The 22,409-nt window shown below is 37.1% G+C and overlaps 1 protein-coding gene across 1 annotated transcript in view; it reads right to left on the minus strand.

The window, feature by feature from the left end:
- Window positions 1-22,409, minus strand: part of TMTC2 (transmembrane and tetratricopeptide repeat containing 2) — a 160,590-nt gene that overhangs the window by 134,564 nt on the left and 3,617 nt on the right. The window lies entirely within an intron of this gene.

Here is a 22,409-nt window from a genome sequence, read left to right on the forward strand (position 1 = left end):
GTCATGTTATTTTATAGAAATCTTTTGTTAAGTAAGTGTGAAGTGTTCAGTGCAAGTTCCTAATGGATTGCACATCTGGCATAACGAGCAAACATGACCCATGTGAGGCCGGGAATCTGCAGGCCAGCAAGGAAGCCTGTACAGGTGGGCAACGACCACCTCATTAAAAGAACACCTCCATTGCGCCAAACTAACAGAGCTACAGTGAACTATTTATTGATGAGTAACTGCGAGACCTGCTAACAGAAACATGAAGATAGAGCAGGTTTTCGTACTGCTACAGTATCCAGTGCGGCAGATAAAGCACAAATGAAGAAACTTACCACTTAATAGTATATATATCTCCTCCATAAACTACAAGATCTATGCAAATCACATTTCTCTAAAGACTAAAGTATTTCCAATCTTTACACTGCTATCTTCACAGCCATTGTAAATCATACAACTTGGCAGAACTGATCAGTCTGATAAAGTTAACATACATAAAAGAAGGGGAAGATCCACCACTTAATTTAACTGGCATTCCTCTTAAAGCCATAAAGGCTTAATGTAGTCTGATAAAGAGGTAGATGAGAAAAGTTACTAAACATCTCTACTGATGGGAGTTCAATTCAGGATGTAAAATTACAAATTGCAAAGCTGTAATTTTACCACTAGACAAAATGATCATATTCTGAAATCCTTGACACAACCTTCAAAATTTTAAGACTGGATATTCCATGTATCTTTTTTTCTGATTAAGTCTTATTTGGAAAGTTCCTCAGTAAAAGAATCGCATAGACAAAAGATATTGTCTTCCAAAATTGCTGGTCTCTTAGAAACTTTATAAAAGGACCCCATTCATACTTGAAACCTGAAACCACAAGGAAGAATTTACACCAATCCCATTCCTTTTTATTTCTCACCCTGAAATCTTCTGAGCTGTGTGACCGTACTACTTCCAGAAATACATCAATGAAGTTATAGCAAACCAGCCTATAGAAATGAAGCTTTTTAGAGGATAGCTGCACATGGAAATAATGGAAACAGTCTACTATTATTGTTCCTAATCCACAGAAAAAGAATCTAGACAGGGAAAATAATGAACTTGTCTATGGTAATACTGGCTCAGTGGTAGAGCCTGCCAGTCCCCAAGATACCCAAAACTCCTACTTGTCTTGCCACACCAGGAGTTTAATATGTGTTGGTAAACACAGCACATGGGAACTATTTTAGTGGAGAATACTAACTAATAGGGAAAAAAAAAAAAAAAAAAAGGCAAACATTATGAGATTTCTGGGGACAAAAATCTAGACTTTGAGGCACTGCCCTGTGAGATAAACATTTTATTCCTTGTAGTGATACATTTCTGAGATAACCAGTTACAAGAATAGTAATCGCATTATGTTGTCCTTTCTTAGTCACATTTCCTAGGTGAGACAAAACTTTCTATAGCTATTGAAGGAAGAAAACAAAATGATTTTTTAAATTATTTTTAAATATTAAAGTGTTTAAATTATTGCAGACCATTTTCAGGAATCATTTTCTGCAACTACAATCATTGATTTTATTTTTAAAGCAAAAAAAGAAACAGATATTCTTCGAAAGCTCTGAAGTAGCTTTAGAAAACCTATAAGGGATTGAGAATTTTTATCAAGTAGCCGAAGAGAATATTTTATCTTAAATATTATGAAGGAGGGAAGAAGAAGAAGAAGAAGGAAAAGAACAACTGCCAATTATCTTCTCGATAACATTTTTAAGCAGACTGGCAAATACAAAAGATTAAGTGACTTAGTGTCAAACAGAAGATGAAGTATCACTCCTTGATAGCGATTAATGAACACTAGAAAACCTAAAGAACATTTTGAATAGCTACTGTAAATACTGAAAACTTTGGCCACAAACTGGAGAATCTTTCAGCTAATTGGTGAGCACTTCTCTTCGTATTGTATTAAAATGAAATTTTTTGTACATGCATACCATCTGCACTCTCCTAAAAACTGTACACAGAGTATTGATTTGGAATTGCCACTGCAAAAGCAAGGGAAAGCAAGATGTCAAGAGAAAATAACACGGCATGGGTCACAGTGGACACGGGTCTATGGAGAGGACTAGTTTGGTAGCAATCCTTTTCCAGCGTTCCCATTTAAAAAAAAAAAAAAAAAAAAGATTGAAAACACACCTTCTGACAAATCCTATTACATTATTTGTTTCTGAATATTTTGAATGAGGATGGGTTTTCATATCAGCTGATACTGTGCTACCTAAGAACAGCTCCTTTGTAAGTGGTGAGGATGGAAAGAAGATTTTGTTTCTAATTCAGATGTTCCTACAGAATACCTTCCTACTTCTGCCTGATAGCACTTGGGGAGTAGGAATACATATCAATATTACGTAAAAGTTAAAAGTTTGTGTGTTTCTGGAGGAGTGAGAAAGAAAGGACAAAAAAAAAAAAAGATTTTAAGCCATCTACACACAATTAGCTTGCAAGCATTAGCACTAATGAAGCCTGCTTTCCAGTGAATGCACACCTCACGACCAGACTCTTTGTGCCTGATATGGTGTGATTTTTCAGAACTCTGAACATGTTGCTGCTGTTTGGATTTTCGGTGTCTAACAAGGTGCTCCTGATTTATTTTTCTCTCAGAAAAAAGAGACATTCTCTTGATATCTCTTCTCTATTCTGAGTCCAATTTTAATGAAGCTTGTAAGAGCTCCACCTTTGAGAACATTGTTCCTCTGTCAAATTCCCTTCTCCTTGACTGATGGACACTAAAGTAAATTAGTAGAAAGGTGGACAGAAATACCAAGCATGGCAATGTAAGCTGTGTGTCCTTTAAAATAAACCAACACTAAAACACCACTACTAGTTTCTGATACACCGTCCAAAGATTGTTAACTTGCTAAAAAACTTTTGTGAGCTAAAACTTGCTAATTTTATATCTATAGTTTAAGAACACCAAACCTGCTTTCTGTCACTTTCCAAAGAATAATACTTTATGCTCTGTGCTAAATTTTGGCCTAGACAACCTTTTAAGCTGGGTTATAAATTCTAGAAATAAGTTTGGAAGTAGCATCTGCTTGTTGAAGCCACTTTAGGAGGATACTGGGAGTAAAGTATCAATGATATTTTGTTAAAGGGGAGAAGTTAACATTGAGATGGCTAAAAACGCTGAGGTTCAAGTATTATCAGGAAGAGTTCTGAAATGAAATTCCCTCTGGAGTACAAAATAGAACTTGGAGAATTAGAAAAGGAATAGACATAGAAGGAAAAACAGTTGCACTAATCACCTGTAACTGGCAGACATGGGGTTTAATATATTTCTATTTCTCTGATTCATAACAAATGATCTACTGCCAGTACTTGGCATCAGGTCTTTGTTTCTGATTTGGGTGAAGCAAGCTCCAAAATATGTTGTCCCCTTGCCCCTCCACACAAGGGACAATGCTGATGAACCAGCTTATACCCTTGGTTCCTGCAACCCCTTATGCCATGGTTGTGACAGATACCCTGGTACCCCCTACAGCACGGGGCTAACAAGATTGTACTTCCCTGGTTCATGCCTGGAATGTGCTACTAGCAGTCATCTGTGCAGTTACAGATTAAACACTAAGACTGTCAGCTTAAGACTTATTTTTTCCCACTGGCTTCTTCCTAAGCCATCTCAGTGATGCGGATCTCAACAAGCTTTACTCTTGCTTAATAATTGAGAAGCACCCTGGGGTCTGAAGACTCCATTATAAATGTACTGACTGATCAACTTTCATTAGCAATGTCATCTTCAGACTGACAAGTTTGGTTTTAAGTGGCATCACACATAAAGTAGTTCACAAAACAGAAGGCAGGGGACTTCAGTTTTCTGTAAAAATGTATCATAACATTCACTAATTTGGAGGAATGATATTTTCCCTTTTAGGTTTGACGGGTGGAGGAACTGAGGAACCCCTGGTGCTTCACACACATATTTTTTATGACAGGGGAGAGACATGACAGCATAACCTTCTGAGAGGTTGGTATTTTCCAAAGATACACGATAAAATGTTAAAATATGCTAAAAGCTCTTCAGCTTATCCCATGAACTCAAAATATCTGCTGTCATTCAGATGTCCAGGCTTTCTAATCTGTTTAACATTTATCTAAACAATAGTTGACAATAAAAAGTAAGATTGGTCATATGCATTTTAAAATCCTTCTTCATAATAAAAATTTCTAGTAGCCCTAGAGAGACTTGCACACCACTCAATCTTACTAGCAAAGTATCTCTTCAACATGGTTGATAGGGATGCATGGACAATTAGCGGGTCTTTCAGGTTCAGCGATTTTTTGCTACTTCATTTTCTTGCTGGAATATTAAAGATTATACATTCAGATAAGACTTTGAAGTTTTCGTCTTTAGGTTATCATTGATCACATTAAAACAACAATAAACAGTTGTGTCTTTGGGACACTACAGAGCTCACATGAGAGTATTTGGTTTTGGTCTTACTAAAAGAAAGTCTTCTAAGGCAAATTTACTGTCTTCGTATGTATAAATGAATTGTGTCTAGATTTGGTGTGTATGACATTGTTCTTCTAAAGCAAAGGGCTATTTTGCAGAAACTAGTTGAAGAAAAGTCTTGTTCAGGTCTTGGCCCGATCTGTTGCGTGGTTATGGCAGAGTCTGGACTGACCTGTCTTGCCAATGAGTTTATACAGCCAACTTGTATTTTCTCCTTTCTCTCCTTAAGATTTACATTTTTATAGGACGTGTTTCTGCTGACAAAGCATGACAGTAAAGACGAGATCTAAAGGTATCGGACAATTCACTATGAATTAATAACACATTCCATTTCCAGAATTTATCTACCTTTTTCCTCCTGATTATAAACTTTTCCAATCTGGCTCTGTTCATACCATATAGTAGGCTTCCATCTTTAACTTGAAGGAATATTCCCGCAATCCGGTATAAGAGAGGCTCATTCTTTGCCAGAGGACATGAAAAAAGTCCCTTCAAGCATTATATTTTTATTATTCAATTATTTATAAATTAACAGTCAACTCTCAGTCATCATTATGCTGAACTTCATATTTTCTTTTCTGGCTTCCCTTATTAAAAAAAAAAAAAAAAAAAAAAATCAAAGCATCTAGCCCCTGACTTTCTGCTGCTCTTGTCTGGTTTCTAACTTTTTTTACCCATAATTATCTCATGTGGAGAAAATTCTGAAAAAGTTTTGGCTTTCAGGTATTAAAACAGTAGATAGCAAGGAATAACTTCGTCCTTGCATTATGGCAGAATGTCATAGCCCACACAATCTATTTCAATAATGGTTTCTCTCCAACCACAGCACACAGACATTCAGGTTGAATTCACTAATCCTTATCATCTTTAGGAAGACATGGTAGGACACACTTTCACAATTAGCATCTTCAGATTATTACTCTCCTAACATCTGGTTTGTATTTTGTAACACCACCACCCAAAATTTCTTCACACAGCTGGCCTTTTTTCGAACAAATGCACTGCATCAACTAGCATTTTTTCAAACAAATTTTCATATCCACATTTCTAATCCATTTTTGGTAGTAGTTCCTAAATGGTTACATATATCCTCATGAATTACAGGACTCTAAACCCTCTCTAATTCAATCCCAATGGCACCCTTCTGAAATAATAGTTAATAGCATAAGTTAGCAATATTTTGAAATGGTAAGTGGAAGATAGGAAGGGCAAGGCTGTATCCCAACTTTAGGTATGGCAATTATTTCTTTTGCCTGAGTGAACATCTGTGATCATTAGTTTTAGATTATCATTTCTTACAAGCAAATTCACTCTAATCTCTTAAAGCCACTTTGAAATTTCACATCATTAAGTTTAGGTCCCCCCTTGCAGTTCCAAACGTATACTTGAGCACAACAGAGCACCTATTAAAGAAACAGTTGGCAACATAAAAATTGCAGCAGATGGGCAAGGTGCAAAGGGGCACAGGGGTTGAGTTTAGTAGGCCAAAACCAAAAAAAGCATGCTTTTCAGATCCTCTGTGGTAATAAAAGGACAACATACATAAAATAGATACTTCTTAGTCATCTGGAAATGTTTCAAATGACCTCAAAAGATTACCTCTGTTAGCTTGAGAGCTGTCATTTGAGTTATCTCCTTTATCTCCTTTCACTTGTGGTATACTTGAGTTCTTTAATTTCAAAATCCTCTACAGATTTCCTTAGTGCAATTTAAGGGACCCTTATAAAATATTTACAAAGACATAGAATAGTACATAGTACATAGAATATAAGCCTCTAACACTCCAGTTATTTGTGACAAAGTAATTTATCCCTCTGGTTGTCTGTCAGCTATCCAGGTTTTCATCCACGTGGTAACAGTCTTAACAAAACCAATATGAATTATTTTTAAAGCAAAATTGAGATGAGTAAGAAATACACTAGAAATGCAGGATTCGAAACTCAGACAACAAATTTTTGAAACTAGTGGAAAGAATTTGTGTATTTTTAATTGAATCTTTTACATTTAAAAATTCAGAATTTCTAGGTAAGATGGACCACTATACCTTCAGAAGTTTACTACTAGCAGTGTATGATCTACCTACAGAAAGCGTATCAAATACAAATGCACACACATTCCTCTCTGTATACTATGACTTCTACTGAGTGGGAAACTAAAACATTAAAGCCTGAGCTGTAATTTAAACAATGAACTCAAGATTCAACAACATTATGAATTCATATTTTTCTTATTGCATTCCATTCTCTTCATCATCTTGTTTTACTTTACAGTCTTTCTAAACAAAAAAATAGGATTAAATTCATGTATGTTCTTCCTTGTTTCCCAGCTGCTCAAACTGGGTTCTTATTCTTAGAAAATTATTCTAGTGACAAAGTCTGCATCCTGGTAAGTGGGGGGGGTGGGGGGGGTGGTTTGTTTGGGGTTTTATTTTTTTCAGCCCCTCCCCATTGTCTCTAATGAAGTTCTTCCCTTTTTCTCTGTTGCTAACAGTCTCTCTCACTTCACTTTCTTTGGCAACCATTAAATCACTCTGGGTTTCACCGCCCTTGGGTTTCTTCTGAAAGACTTATCTGTCCATGTATTCTTTTATTTCCCTTTTACAAAAGTAATGTTCTTTGTTATTAAAAGCGTTTGTTAACTTCATGAGAAAATGCTACTTGGGCACAAAATCATGTCTCAAGATCCTGGTATTTCCAATCACTTACCCACAACTTTTCCTCATATTTAAGCAGCCCCATAACAATCTTGTATTCTTTTCTGCAACATATCAAATCTGGATGTCCCTGACAGGAGTTCAAATAGGCTAAAGCAGATTAACTGTGATTCAGCAATAGGAATTTTGACTTTGCATCAAGCCTTTCAATGTGATCATCCAAATAATTTTTTGTGCATGCTTTGAGAAATATCACAGCTTTTTAGAGATGGGGATAAACCTTAAAAAACAAATCTAAACTCCCAGATTAAGGCATATGTACAATAATCCAACACGTGGATATCAGAGAAATCTTCTAGTAGAACAATAATCCTTTAAAGGCTATTGCTGCTGTTAACTTCAGATGGAAAGTCCTTAGCGTCCAGTGGGGCCCGAGACAGTATACTTAATGTGGAAATTGATTAACAAGGTTTGAGTGGCAGCCATAGCTGCATTAACATTTCCTATTTGAAGTAGCTGTGGGTAAACATTTAGGATTTCTTTACCTGTATTACCCACCGCCGAAATTTTTTACCATCCAAAGGACACAATAGTTTGCAACAAATGAAAGATTTTCTCCCATCATGATAGGGAAAAGCTACCCAAAACACAGTCACCTTTCCCTTTTCTGCTATTTCTCCAATAACTTGAAAAATATCAAGAGAACTTTGTTGCAGATGGACTTTGAAAACCATGCATTATGTTGTCAGAAAACAAAAAACCTTTTTACCAATGCTTTGACAGTTTAGATCTTGTTTAATCACCTCCCATTTTGGGGCGAGTATCTCTAGATACTCCCTCTTCAAGCCCAATCATTCGTGGCCTACACACCAAGAAAACATGATCAAATAGCAACCAAAGCAAAATTTGTGAAGCAAATCTTCACTAAGAACTTGCAGGATCAACAAACATGTTTGTTCATTCAAAAAAAAGTTTACCATTAGTCACATCAGAACTACTTTTCAAACGATTTTCACAGCCAGGAAGAATGTCACTGTTTCCCACATACGAGTAGAGTTGCACCTATGATGGCTTAAGCATAGCATAAGGGCAGCTTCTATTAGATCATGAAATATCTTAAGGAAAAAAAAAGAACAGGAACAACTTTTGGACATGAAGCTGTGCTTCAGGGTTCAGTTAGATCTTCACAGGACACCGCACCCAGAAAAAGACTACAGTCCCATGTTAAAAACATGTGGGCTTCACTCTTAAGGACAGCACATAGAATAAGGCTATAACATTCAAGTACAGAACTACTGAAGCCGTGATAATGTTAACTGGACATTTATATTTAATTAAGCTTTCACAAGGAGTCTGTATTTCTGCAGGCAGCCTATGTAATTCACAATTGGCTGTGCCAGACAGTTAATGGCAGAATATATCAGATTACCAAAAATCTATGTATAGAAAACATGACGTACTTAAATTTCCACAGCCACCAACATTACCAACAGGAAAAAAAATAATGGAACACAATTTACTTATTTGCTTTAATGAGCAGAAAATTGAGTTTCCTGGAAGGATTCAACAAAAACTTAAGTTATGTTATGATACAAGATGCAAATACACGTTATTTGAAAAAGCAATTCTTGGATTTTTAGTGAGAAAATTTCTGAGCTGTTTTGCTGCACCCCTTCACATTTACAGGCTTGGAAGAAGTCTGTTGATTGATGCCGAGCAGCATGGCTTTGGGACACACAAAAAGGTTAAGTCTGCAGTGAGCTTTTGGACATATATGTTGTTTTGCATGGTTTGTTTTTGGGTTTTTTTTTTTTAATACCTTTTTTAAAAACAAATCTGAGTATTTCAAATGGTTTGTGTATCACAATAATGTAACATTTAATCAAAATACTGTAACCAAGCCCAGAGGATGAAATAGCAAAGCAGACCATCTGACAGACAGACAGACTTAAAAAGCTCCCCGAGGGTTTGAAGCTGTCTGCTACACTACAAGTAAAACAAATAACTGTATTAAAACATGAATTTATTACCCTAGTGAGGCAGTATGTTGGTTGCTAACCATCAAGTGCCACAGAATGCAAGGTCACATATCAAATAAGATTTCATAAAAGTTCACTTTTTATTAGTCTGCCAAAACTTATAAGAAAACATAAAAACACTGCCTACAATAAGGATAGAGGACAGGTGCTGCATCCTCTGGCTGATAAGAACAGCTCTGCTCATTAATATAGGAATGGTTAGCCTGTATAGACTCCCAAATTTTGGCTTCCGTATCATACACTCAGCTTTTCAATCAATTCTTCATTTTTTTGTCATCATTACTGATTTCCCCCTTTCTTCCTTACACTTTAGGCAGCTAGTCCAAAGAGTTGGACTTAAACAGGCACTGAAATTCTTCCATTCGAATATAGAGGGGATAAAAAAAAAAAAACCCAAAAACCTTTAATTAGGATTGGTATAGACCTAAAGCTAAAAACACTGAGCATTAAGGACTATGTCAAAGAGCACTGTCTTTGTTAATAAACCTACTAAATCACTGCTGCTTAAGAATAAGGTTATCATTTCAGACCAAATTTATTTCTAGTAGGAAACCAGGCTATAACAGAAAGAGAGAACTATGCCATGCAGCTATTACACGAACATCTCACTTCCTTACTGGATGTAGATTTACAGTCACAAATACGAACAAGGCAGATATTAGTGAAGAAGCTACACTGACACCTGTATCTTCATTATTTCACCTGATGATGGCAGGGGTTATTATCAGATTATCAGAGCAGAGAGGAGCCATCTGGGTACTGCAGAGCCTTGGAGACCAACCTGAGAACACAAGGACACATCAACCTTTTTGCTACTGTGCAATCACAGATTGCTGACAACACACCATATCATGAGCAGGGCAGTGCCAAGGTAGAAACGGTTATTTGCAAGGATCTAGAGCTAATATAGTACCATATATATCATGGTCTACGATGGAGTGAAAACAATTTTCTAGACTGAAAATTGATGGATTTAAAAGAGGCGTGTTTTTTAAAGTTGCGTTTAGAAACTACACATCTTCAAAATACATCAACACAGAGCTACCAAAACAATAATTAAAATATGAACATAGATGAATTGTGCTTTTCTTTTTTTTAATTCGGGTTACATGTAATACCTGAAGTGTAATTAGAGGTGAAAAGTGGGACTGTTTAGAGATCAAGTAATCTGCCACAAATGCAGCCAGCTCACAGTTTTGTCTTACAGTACCCTAACATCAAGAAGCACAATTTTCATCATGTAAGGAATTTTTCTTCCCCCTTTTTAAACTTCAGGATTACAGATGAAATCCTGAAAAGATTTACTCTATAGATTTGCAAAACAGAAAGCAAAGGAAAACTTTCCAAAGTTAATGTTTACCTCTTGAATATTAACACTTCCTTCTGACTTTGGAAGGCCTGAGATGATGATAGTGCTAAGTTACTTTGACTACAGGGTGTCCTGATAAAAAGAGGGTTCATAAATACTCTGGTCAAATCGTGAGCGCTGTATATGTATCTGCCTGACCAGCTTCAAACTTTGTGCACTAATACCAATCTAGTGTCAGGCAGCCAAGGAACCCATTTTTGCAGTCTGTACCAAGGTCCCCTAAGTTAGCTAGCTTGGATACTTTCACATTATACCATTATCACTAACTGCATAAGTATGGTACAGATCTAACTTGAGGTAAGAGTTTCTTACCACTAAGTTCTTCTACAGAACAGTAAAACTTTTACAGAAGTTGATTGAAATAAATAATTGATTTCCTCTTCCAAGGAAAGATGTCACTACCAGAACATAGATGCATGGACAGAAGGTGGGGTGGTTTTTTTTGTTTTAAGGGGGTTTTTTTGGATTTTGTTTTTGTTTGGGATGGGGTTTTTTTGTTTGGGTTTTTTTGTTTGTTTGTGTTGGGGTGGGTTTTTTTGTTTAGCTTATTTGGGTGGGGGTTTTTGTGTTGGTTTTTTTTTCCACGAGAGATATGTATGTATGTGAATCAGTTAAGAGATCAGAGAAGGTGCAATGGAAGCGGGGTAAAAATATACATTATGCAGGTAACTTCCCCCTGAATAAGATGCAAGAGGGAGCTCTGCAATGCTAACTGAAAGGAATTTAGATCTGGGATAAAGATACTTAGTTTGATACTTTCTGTTCTGGAAGAAATTATACTTGGGATTTTCTTTGTAACTAAACAGGATTGCATAATCATGGAACCAGGTATTTTTAATCCATATTCTCAACCAGAATTACCCACAAAAAGTCAAGTTCTTGGTTAACAGCTCAGGTCAGAAGAGGTAAAAATACATAATGGTTTAAACAACAACAAAAAAAGCAACAACAACAACAAAAAAAATCACTCTACAAAATTGCTAATGCTGACTTTCCACAGATTTCAAATTACAAGAAGCCAAAAATGTTATATATAAAGTAGTCCGAAGAAGCAAGAACTGAAGTTAAAAAAATTGGCATTGCTTCTATTTCAAAACTCATGAGAGCTATTTTGTGGCAGTGTTTTGCCACTTCTAATAATGTCTTTTAAGGAGAAAAGTCTCCAAGCAAGAGATAGAACTACAATAAACATGTATTTTAAAAATAAACTGTAATCTCACAATCCCTACTAAATAAACACTGCTGTTGATGCAAGTTTCATTGTGCTTTACAGCAGTACAAGCTGCCCAGGATACTTTTAAAACATGCAGACTAAAACATGCAAAAAATTTATCCATAACCCCCAAAGTCCTGTTTTCTGGGAGAGAAAGAATTTACAGAGACTTGATACAATTCTACCCTCTCTTTTCCCCTGCTCCCTCATTGCCTTTATTAACTCAATATGCTCCTACACTCACTTTAAAGACTTCGTTGCTATGGGAATTTATTTCCATATTTTATTGTCAAGGAGAAAAACAAGATTTTGGTGATTAAATGTCACAGAAGCTCTGACTTTTGCACAACCCAATCAAATCTATAGCCTTACAAGTAATCTGTGTATGTGTCTGAAAGTGTTACGATTCTGATCATAAAAAGGTACATATGTTCTACCTGGCATTTAAGAGCCAGGTACACAAATTCTCTCTCCCTTCCCCCAAAAGCTTCTAGATAATTTTAACATAATTTCCTCATGTGCATTTTCAATTAGTTTCCTAGAAACTTAGGAACAAAAAAAATTTTGTTTTCCCCTTCCTCCCAATGTGGACTATCTGCAGCATCAAGGGATTCTTCTCTTTTCTAAGAGACATTCAAGGTTAGTGAGGCTAGAAATTTACCTCCTAACAACTGACCCATAAAGTCAGCTACAGGACTGCAAGCCTGGGTTCCTTCCCTCCCCATACCTAATCTACATTGCAGCTGGAAAAAGAAATACAGGCATATGTACAAAATATCATTCAGTTCCTCCAGTAAATATGCCAGAAAATGTTTGCTGCCTTCTATCACAACTGGCTGTTTCCACTGTAAATCTCATACACTTGTATTTTCCCCCCTTTTAATATTATAACTGTCTACGCAGGTTAATGTTCAGAATCACTGAGCTTGAAAAAAGTGCACGTAATCATTAAATCATTATGACTTAAATAAAAATGAGCATAAGCCAGGAAATTCAAAATCAAACCTAATACCAAGAGAAGTGTCTCCCTCGTGGCTCAGGGTTTGTGTATGTTCCTGCTCCTTCAAAACATGTTCTCCCAGGTCTGGAATCAGAGTTCATGCTCATGTTATCAGGAATGGCTCTCTCTTGGGAAGGACTCTAGGAAGACAACTGTCTTTGAGAATACAGTTCTATCGAATAGACTCAGGCAATGCTTTCCCAGCACTACAGTTCTGAAACTTATGTGACTGCAGTTAAGATGCTCAAAAAAATTAGGAACCCGATCTTCACACACTCTCAGCAGTGTTCTTTCCTGAAGGTGCTGTAACGCACTGCTGAGAATCAGAACTCAGAGCATCCAGAAGCTGCACCTGCTCCCTAATCTATTTGACTCTGACTGGGGACATACAGGCTTTTCTCTTCTGACACTGTTAGCGTGTGCCCTGACTGCTGGGAACAGACAGTCTAGCTTGCTATTTAGCTGTGACCGACCAAGTGCAATGGGTTCATTCCGTAAAGCCCACCAGGAGCCACAAGCTTTCAGTACTTCCATCAAATCAGGACATTTAGGTGCCTAAACATGACATTAGGAGGCTAATGTAATGTACTCATGACTGAAGATTTGTATGCAAGGCGCAGGTATAAACTTTCTGTCTGGCATTTAACAAACACAAGGGATACATACTGATGAATACGACCATGAATGCATGCACTTTAACCAAGACACCAAAACAGGTTTAAGTAGAAAGCCATAACTCCGGAAGCAAATCTACACAGAAAGAATTACACCAGGAGACACTTAACTCATTAAGACACCACTTAGCTTTAGCATTGTATGTTGTTTTTCCCATTTTGTGGCCAGTACTGAGACAACTGACTCATGGGAGAAGCAGAGCTAGGGGGAAAAGGGACACGGCTTTCCAGCTCATGAACAAACGGAAAACTGAAGATGGGCCAAAGCTGCATATATTTCTTATCCGTCAAAGTTCACAGGTACCCAAATCCCCTTATCTCAACATAAAATACTTAATACTTTGACCATGTCTACCAGAAAGCTTGAAATTTAACTGTTCTTTGATACTGGTATTTTAAACAGGAAAATTGCCAGCTGTTAGAAAACCACAGTTTTACAAAGCTTCTTCAATTAGGGAGCTAAAGTAATCACTAAGATGAAGAAAAAACAACACCTGAAAATATTCCTAATGTTCTGAAACACAGCTGTTATACACTATGGTAAGTTTGGTGCTTTCACTTGATTCGTTAAATATTTTGAAAACATTAAAAGCTAGGAGAGTAACATTGTCAGCTTGATATTATTTGCACAGGTTTTGTAAACTGGCAAGTAGCAAGCCCACCAATACCCTGTAATTAAACAACACCATGAAAAATTCACACTCTTCTTGATGTTAGTAATTGGCATGTAACCTCAGAATGAAAAATATGTACTAACACCAACTGTGCAAAGCCCTTGGAAGCTTTTTCATCCTGTGCCTTAGAAGAGATCCCTTTTAAGCCAGGGGAAAGAATGGAAGAACACAGCATACTTTGCATGCCACCATGCAGTATAAATCTTATGCAAGACTGAAGACAGTGACAACCTTTCTCTAGCAAACTAACCTCTCTGTTAAACTGAAGGTTCTTCATGTCTTCATAGTCTCCGTAAATATGAAAAGGCTTCTCTTTTTTTAATTTACTTGTTTATTAAAGAAGCCTTTGCCTATTCCATCTTTCCAGAGAGGAATTCTCAAATATAGTCTCCAAAATATTATTGTAGACTTCAAGTGGGTAGACAAAAGTAATGCAGATTTTAGTAGCAATTCCAATAAAGACATTACAGATTTAATATTAAAATGTAATCCATTTTAAGCCAGTGAATTTGACAAGATATCTTATGATTCCTCATTTAAAAAAAAATACAACATTTGCTAAATTTGCCTTAGGATGCTGTATTTCTGTCACACGTGATCTGTTTCAGTGGTTTAAATCACCCCATGAAAATATTTTCAGGAAACAACAGCTATTTATACATATTGATGTTCAATTCAGTACCACTCCACTGACATCACAGGGACCTGCAGGAGATCAGTATCTCCGAGAAAATAGATAGTGGAGCCCAATCTTGCTTTTCTTATTTCAGAATCAAAAGGAAAAGCAGCAAGGAGCTGTGGGAACTACAGGAAACAGCAGTATTAGCTACTTGAAATTGTCAAGAAAGAATTAAATTGCAAAAAGCTTCTTTTGTCTAGGAAATATCTGCTGGGGGGAGGGGGACCGATGGTCAAGACCGTACAGGCCTCATGCTGCTGCCATCCAGCAGAGTGAAGAGAAAAGCACCAGGCTGGCTCATCCGCAAATATGAGCAATGTATGTGCAGGCACATTCGTCTCAGCCTTTCCACAGTTTTGTACAGGCTTAAAGCTGCCAGAAAAATTAACCCCTAGCTGACCACAGCAGAATGAGAGATCACAGCTAGGGAACAAACTGGGCCCCAGCTGGCAATGGAGCTCCCAATCTTTTCCTCAGCTCTTGAAACGCAGAAGGTTACGTGGCACACAAATGCAACATTTAACAGCTTAGCACACTTGAATATGCAGCTCTTGTTAGACAAAATGAACCTGCAAGAGGTCAGGTCATGTTTTGAAGCTGTAAGTTATTTATTATTTTTAACTGGGACAAAAGTAGTCTCAAGGAAAAGTGTGTTTACTAAGTATCTGACTCCAAGGATGAAGTCTGTCCTGCGAGGGAGTGGCTGCTGCCTGAACAGTCTAAACACTGCATTTCAAAGACACGGGGCTAAGGCTGGACCATACCCACGCAAGTGTTTGAGAGAAATAACTTACAAAACAATAGTTTACCAATCAGATATGCCAAAATATCCAGGCCTGTGGGTAAGTTCAAGTACAATAAAATTCCTTAGATGGTAGAAAATAAGCCAAAAATAAACCATCAAGCTAGATTTTAAATAGTGATAAAACACTGCTGCAAAATGGCATAACTTGTAGGTGGAGAAGACATGAAAAACCAGGAAGACCGACTACTGCATTGCTAAAGCTTTAGAACTCCTCAGAAGAGAAGGACAAAACTGCAAATTTAAATCAAGAGCAGCGTTTTATTTTGAAATTGCTTTCCAAAGCATGATAGTTCTAAAAGTAGCGACTTCAAAGAGTAAAAAATGCAGAAAGTGGCTTATTTCAAGTTTAGAGTGTTCTCAAAAATCAGTAGCTTTATCTAATACCCAGCAAGTCCTATTTTGAGCAGGAATCGTACATATCACCCACAACTAAGGCTGTTCCAAGACCATAAAAGAAAGTAGTGTTTTATAAAACCTGGTTTGGTGGTTGACCATGTCATCCATGGAGGCCCCAGGTTTGTATCATTACCTTAAATAAAATATAGGTCTCCAATAAAATTGCTTTTTACAAAACCAATACTGTTATAATAGCACAGAAGGTTAGATAATGCATCCTGCAATCCAATTTGTGGTTCACATTAAGCTATAGATACCAATAACTAATTCCACATGTGAGACAGACCTCCCTGGGGGAGATTTTAATCAAATAAGTGATGGGAAAAGAGAGGTTTCTTTATTTTAGTATAACAAACCCCCTGTGCTAACAATATGTTGATCTGGTAAAATGTTACCGTACTGTAGCAGTGGAACATTAGTAGAACATACATCTGGTTTAGTTATTTCTGTAAGGCAGTTTGTACACATAAACCACAGAGCAATAAATATTTTATCATTACCATTATATTAAAAATGAGCTTTAAATGTATTTGCCCCATCTTTTTAACTGCTAATGTTGTCCAGCTCCATTCCCACTTAAAAAAAAAAAAAAAAAGAAAAGAAAAAAGGGCAGGCACGGTAGGGTCTATATTAGCTTTGTACTACTAATTGCGCAGAAGACTGTACTGCAATATTAATTAATGGTTCTGCTCTCAAACTGGAGATTGCAAGTACAAAAGAATTAGGCCTCTGAATTTGCATGTTTTATAATTACGAACTTGATCACAGCTCTCTCCCATATCCAGATTCCCCCCTCCCACCCCTACACTTTTGGTGTTTAATTTGCGCAAGTCTAGATGCTGACAGGTACAATCATCTGATACCTATGATACATGACAACTCAATCAATCTTATTTCTGTAAGGCAGTTTGTACACATAAACCACAGAGCAATAAATATTTTATCATTACCATTATATTAAAAATGAGCTTTAAATGTATTTGCCCCATCTTTTTAACTGCTAATGTTGTCCAGCCCCATTCCCACTTAAAAAAAAAAAAAAAAAGAGAGGAAAAAAGGGCAGCACAGTAGGGTCTATATTAGCTTTGTACTACTAATTGCGCAGAAGACTGTACTGCAATATTAATTAATGGTTCTGCTCTCAAACTGGAGATTGCAAGTACAAAAGAATTAGGCCTCTGAATTTGCATGTTTTATAATTACGAACTTGATCACAGCTCTCTCCCATATCCAGATTCCCCCCTCCCACCCCTACACTTTTGGTGTTTAATTTGCGCAAGTCTAGATGCTGACAGGTACAATCATCTGATACCTATGATACATGACAACTCAATCAATCTGCATACCTGCTACGCAACTTACACTGGAAATGACTCAAGGTCTAAAATGCTGAAAAATCAAACAAACCACTTTTTTCTTTTAATTGCTCTCATTTCAGACAACTCATTTACAACCACAATCCATCAAAATCTGCTGACTTAAAGACAGTGAATACATTCTTGTCAGCGTGTGCTTCGAAAGCCAGTCAGACAGAATAAAATAGAGCTAACCAAATGAAACAGGGTCCAGACTGACAACTTTGCCAGCCAGAGTGAGAGCATCACAGGCAGGCGGGAATACAAGACTTGGCAAAAGGAAAAAAATCAGCAGCCAAGTTCTACTGAATAACCAATACACAGATGACAGGGAAAAGAGCTGGATAGTTTAATAAGTAGCTACGATATACATTTTTAAAGTGCGTTAAGAATAGCTTCTAAATAAGGGGTAATATTCATCTGCTCTGCTGGTGGTCCTGCTCTGCAGCTGCCTTGTTCAGAAGCCCTGCCAGTCTACTCAAATCGCACTGGGATGCTGTCATGTACTTGATGTGACAAATCAGGACTCGCATGATAATAGGTGTGAGCCCAGTAAACAACTGCTGGTCTTGTGTAGTAGCCACCATGTCGTATTTATTGGACACTTGGCCCAAAGATAAGAACAAAATGGAAAAAAACACGCTTGTCACCCCAAGGCCATCTCCTACCATCTGCTTGAGCATTTTTAAAGCTGCTTTTGCCAGCTCATCCTTCACTGACCATCCTGAAGAAGGTCAGTGGTTTTACTATTCTTTAAACATAATTAATCATGTCTCTGTTTCCCCAGTGGTATATTCTAAAAAAGCTTATAGAAGCCAAAAGCCATAGCCTGGCAGCAAGCCAGCCCAGGTCCTTAACCACCCACTCCCCCAAATCCCTCGCTCTCCGCTCCTTGTTTCTGCCCCCGCACCTCAGCTTTCCTCTCAGTATTTGCCAGTACAGCTGTTTGTAGGGCAGTGATGAGGACTGGATATAACTGAATTGATTCAGGTTTAAAATAACTCCTAAAGCTGTATCTGGGATATTGAGGGGGGAGGGGGGTAAGGGCTATTTTTTACCTGCATTTCCTCTCAGTTCCAGTTTGCAGCACAGCCTAGGAAACAGTTGTGTCAGCTCAGCTGGACAGGGTTTAGCTTAACATTAGGTAGATTGAAAGGGATAGCTCCTTTCTACCATTCCGTTACAAAGCTACAGTGGCATGCTGTTTATCCTGCATTCAGTTTCACATCGTTACTGCTTACTTATTTAGTACAGATTTAAGCTAACCACCTCTTAAAATTATTTTCTTTTCTTCCTTGGCTCCATTCTACACTTTTCGCCTCCAATGCACTACAAAAGACCATAACTTTTTCCTGGACTTCCTTTTTTGATATCTTCCCCCCCCACCTTCTCCTGCAGTTGCCCTCCCCCAGCAGTATTTACATTGGGAAAACACAAAGCACAAATTCCAGAACAGGTAAACAGACACAATTCTTTCTAATTGTCCAGGCATTCTAATAAAGAGTCCTCTGATGAGATGGGGTTTTGTTTGTTGGGTTTGGTGGGAGGTTTTTTTGTTTCAGTTTAAACTGTACTGCAGTTTTTGAAATGCTCAAGCCAGCTGGATAACACAGGATGACTCATCTGTAGATGGCTACTTTGGCCTCATGCAATTTGCAATGCAGGAATGTCTTTTCAAGCAAGAAAAAGCGTAGGCAACAACATTAAAGAAAAAAAAAATAAAACCCTTAATCCAAAAGTTGATTTTGTTTGCTTAAGGAGATTTTACAGTTTGTTCTAGGAAGAAAGAATTTGTCAGTTCTTACTAGGGATATATTTTATTTAAGGCCAAAGCAGCAGCAAGAAAAAGGCAGCACCCAAATGATCCCAGAGATGCAGAGTTGAAAGCTTTCTTCATTTTTGTTTGAGTCTGTGCTTTAATTCTGCATAATGCAAAAATTAACCTGTTGACTACATACTTTGGGTTTTTGATTATTTTAAATACAAAATTAAAGAACAACAAACCAAAACAAAGAAAACCCACTTGTCTTTACCATTGTATGTATAAACACACAGAACCAAACTAAACCCAAAGCCTTTAGTAAGAAAACTTAGCTCTGTTCTTACTAATGATTTCAGAAGATTCAGGATATCACTTTAAAATGGCAATTGTACAGTGTAGTCATCTTGAAATTATTTGAAAATAAATCTAAAAAGTAATTTCAAATCAACAGGACAGCATCTAACTTGTCTTCGTGGTCAGGACTTGTCAAACATTGGTCAGACATGCTACAGTCAAAACCCAAATTTCTTAACCCCAAGTGCATTGGACATTCTCAAATTATCCATCGATATCAACTAAATAATATCCTCCAAAACCAATTTCCAGTCTTCAGATGGAGCAGGCCAGAGACAGTCTCACTAGCCTGAACGTTCTCTAAACAGTATTTTATGTGAAAAGGTAAAACTCAAAGACCAAAGGAAACATAAACATAGTGAGAAAGTGCTTCGGATAATACTGACTGAAAAGAAGGCAATGCACTAGAATAATTCTATTCAGTGTCTTTTTTAGGTAAATCGTGATGTTTTTATTGCCCTAAAATGTTTTTATCATATAGCGTGAAGCTCTCCAAAAGACTGAAGCATTTGCTTTAATTTGCTTTTAAGGTGCTACCTTTGTTCCTCTTTGAGACACCTATCTTAATTTATTTTTAATTTACACTGTTTATCCTTACAAAAGGCTTGTATTTCACTCCTTTACTTCCCACGGAGTGCTTGGGAACAGGAAACTGCGATGCTAAAAGTAGAGTCCATGCAAAGTTGGAGTACAAAAGAGTATATAGACAAGTACTCAAAGAGAAACACTTCTTGTAACAGGCTAGGTTAATGAAGATATTCCTGGCATCCCAAGCCCTCCAGGATGGTATGTTCTTACAAAAACTTACATAATTTGTGAACAATTTTTGTAAAACAAAGTACAAAAGAAGGCTCACTGAAGATACTTTATAACTGAAGCTCCCAGCTGAGCTCCCCATCACTGTAAATGACTGAACAGAGGTTTCCCTAGCATTCAGGTAAAATTTGGTTAGCAGCATTCAGCTTCAACAGACGTGCAAGAAAACGGTAGCCTAGGAATTTAGTGAATTATAAAATGCATTTCTGGTACATTAAGCAAAATATTTCTATTTTTGTTCACTTTGGTCCCTCCCCATAAAATTCCCTCCAGCTAGAATCCAATCTCCTTAAGGATTTGTAATCTACAAAGCACAGGATTATTATTTCTATCATTATAGATGGAAAAAAATTGAGGCATTGACACTAGTTTGCTGTCCAAGACAAGAAGTCTGATGCGGAGTGGAAAAAAAAAATGCACAAACCCGGTGTCCAAATGTAGAGCTCTGTACCTAGGAAGAGAGGCCTTGTGTTCAAAGAGTTAGGATGTGGAAGCTTGGATTTCACCTGTGTCACTTAGGTCTCTCCTAGACCAATTTCTACCCTGGCCCTGAAGCAGAAAAAGGGGAAAAAAGGAAGAAAAAGCTTTTTCCCCACCAGAAATGGCTGCAAAAGTTTTGTTTGTGAGCAATGACTGTCTGTGATAAAAAACTTCCTAGCTCCATGACTGTATCTTGGTCATTGCAGGCTACAATGAGGAGAAGCTGTGAGGAACACTAATTTAGATTTGGCGTGAAGTCATGCACAAGGCATTCAAAATTTCTTATGTGCCATATGAATGTTTTTACCGTTGTTTAATTCTATAGGATAGGCTAACATTTGAGTTATGAACGAAACTCCTTGAAGCACTTCACAAAATCTCATCCTGTATCTCTCAGAATAAAACTTGCTGTTACAGATGGACTTTTTAAAAAAAAACTTAATTAGTTTACCGTTGGTTTCCGCTCAACACAATGTAACATACAGTGTTTGGCCACTGGCATTCAACAGGTCTTACATCCTCAAATATACATGAGTAAAAAAAAAAAAAAAAAAAAATTCTTTTTCCTTTCAGTTTTGTCAGAAAAGGGCATGATAACTAGATCAACATGTCACAGAAATTTATGAGGGAACTACCGGAGACTACTTGGTTTTTTGATTTGACTATTTTCCTTGCATACTACAACTATGTATTCTATACTCTACAAGCAGAAATCATCACTTCTTTATAAAAATCTACAATTCATTTTCCAATTCATTTGAGTGAGAAATCAAAATTTTAGTGTTTGAGATAGATTGCAAAGGTTTATTTTGTTTTGTTGTTTTTCTTGGTTATGTCTCACTAAAAAATGTGACAACACACATCCCTATGAAACATTTTCCTTTTGTTAAGTCAGTGTTTTCTGAAAGAAAGCCATTTCACTGAAAATAAAATTACATATACTCAGCTTACTCAATTGTACAGGAACTGATGTAAACAAGTCTTGATTTCAGCTGGGGTTTCTGGGTACCACTAAAATACATGCAGTTTGGGAGAGGGAAGTTACGGGGTTTTGGTGGGCTTGTTTGTTTGTTTGCTTATTTTACTTGTTTGTTCTTGGGCAAGAAGTTAAAAAATGAGAAATATTTATGTTCTTAAGGCAATAATACATTTGAGTCATAGCTCCTACTAGGGGGAGAAAAAATACATGCCAAAGGCATGCGCCCAGGTCCTATATATCTCTGCTAAACTAGAGTAAGAGCTCTATCTTTGCCTCAGGGAGCCTGTAGATGATATCAGCTGCTGCACTTGCACGCCGGACCAAACTAAGCTGAGTTTGCAAGAAACAAGAGGATAAGAGCATGAATGAATTCTTTGCAAAAGGCAGCCAGATATCCAGTGCTCAACGGTAAACAAAATGAGGAGGGAGCTGCTGGAAGCAAGGAAAGTAATTGAAAAAAATACATCCCCAGCGTCAAGTAATAGCAATGGATAACACCACATTGTTTAAACAAAATGTAAAAACCCCATACTAAACAGCTTTAAACATTCTTTCAGCATTAGACATCTGTGCTTATTTTTGGGAGTTGACTAAACTACTAAGAATTATTGTGTACTTGAAAACTCATTTAGCACCTGTTTACAGTGATTGCTGCCTTACGATAGCTCATGGGAAAGGACAGG

Source organism: Pygoscelis adeliae, unplaced genomic scaffold (assembly GCF_000699105.1).
Source record: "Pygoscelis adeliae isolate BGI_AS28 unplaced genomic scaffold, ASM69910v1 Scaffold113, whole genome shotgun sequence".
Taxonomy (NCBI): Eukaryota; Metazoa; Chordata; class Aves; order Sphenisciformes; family Spheniscidae; genus Pygoscelis; species Pygoscelis adeliae.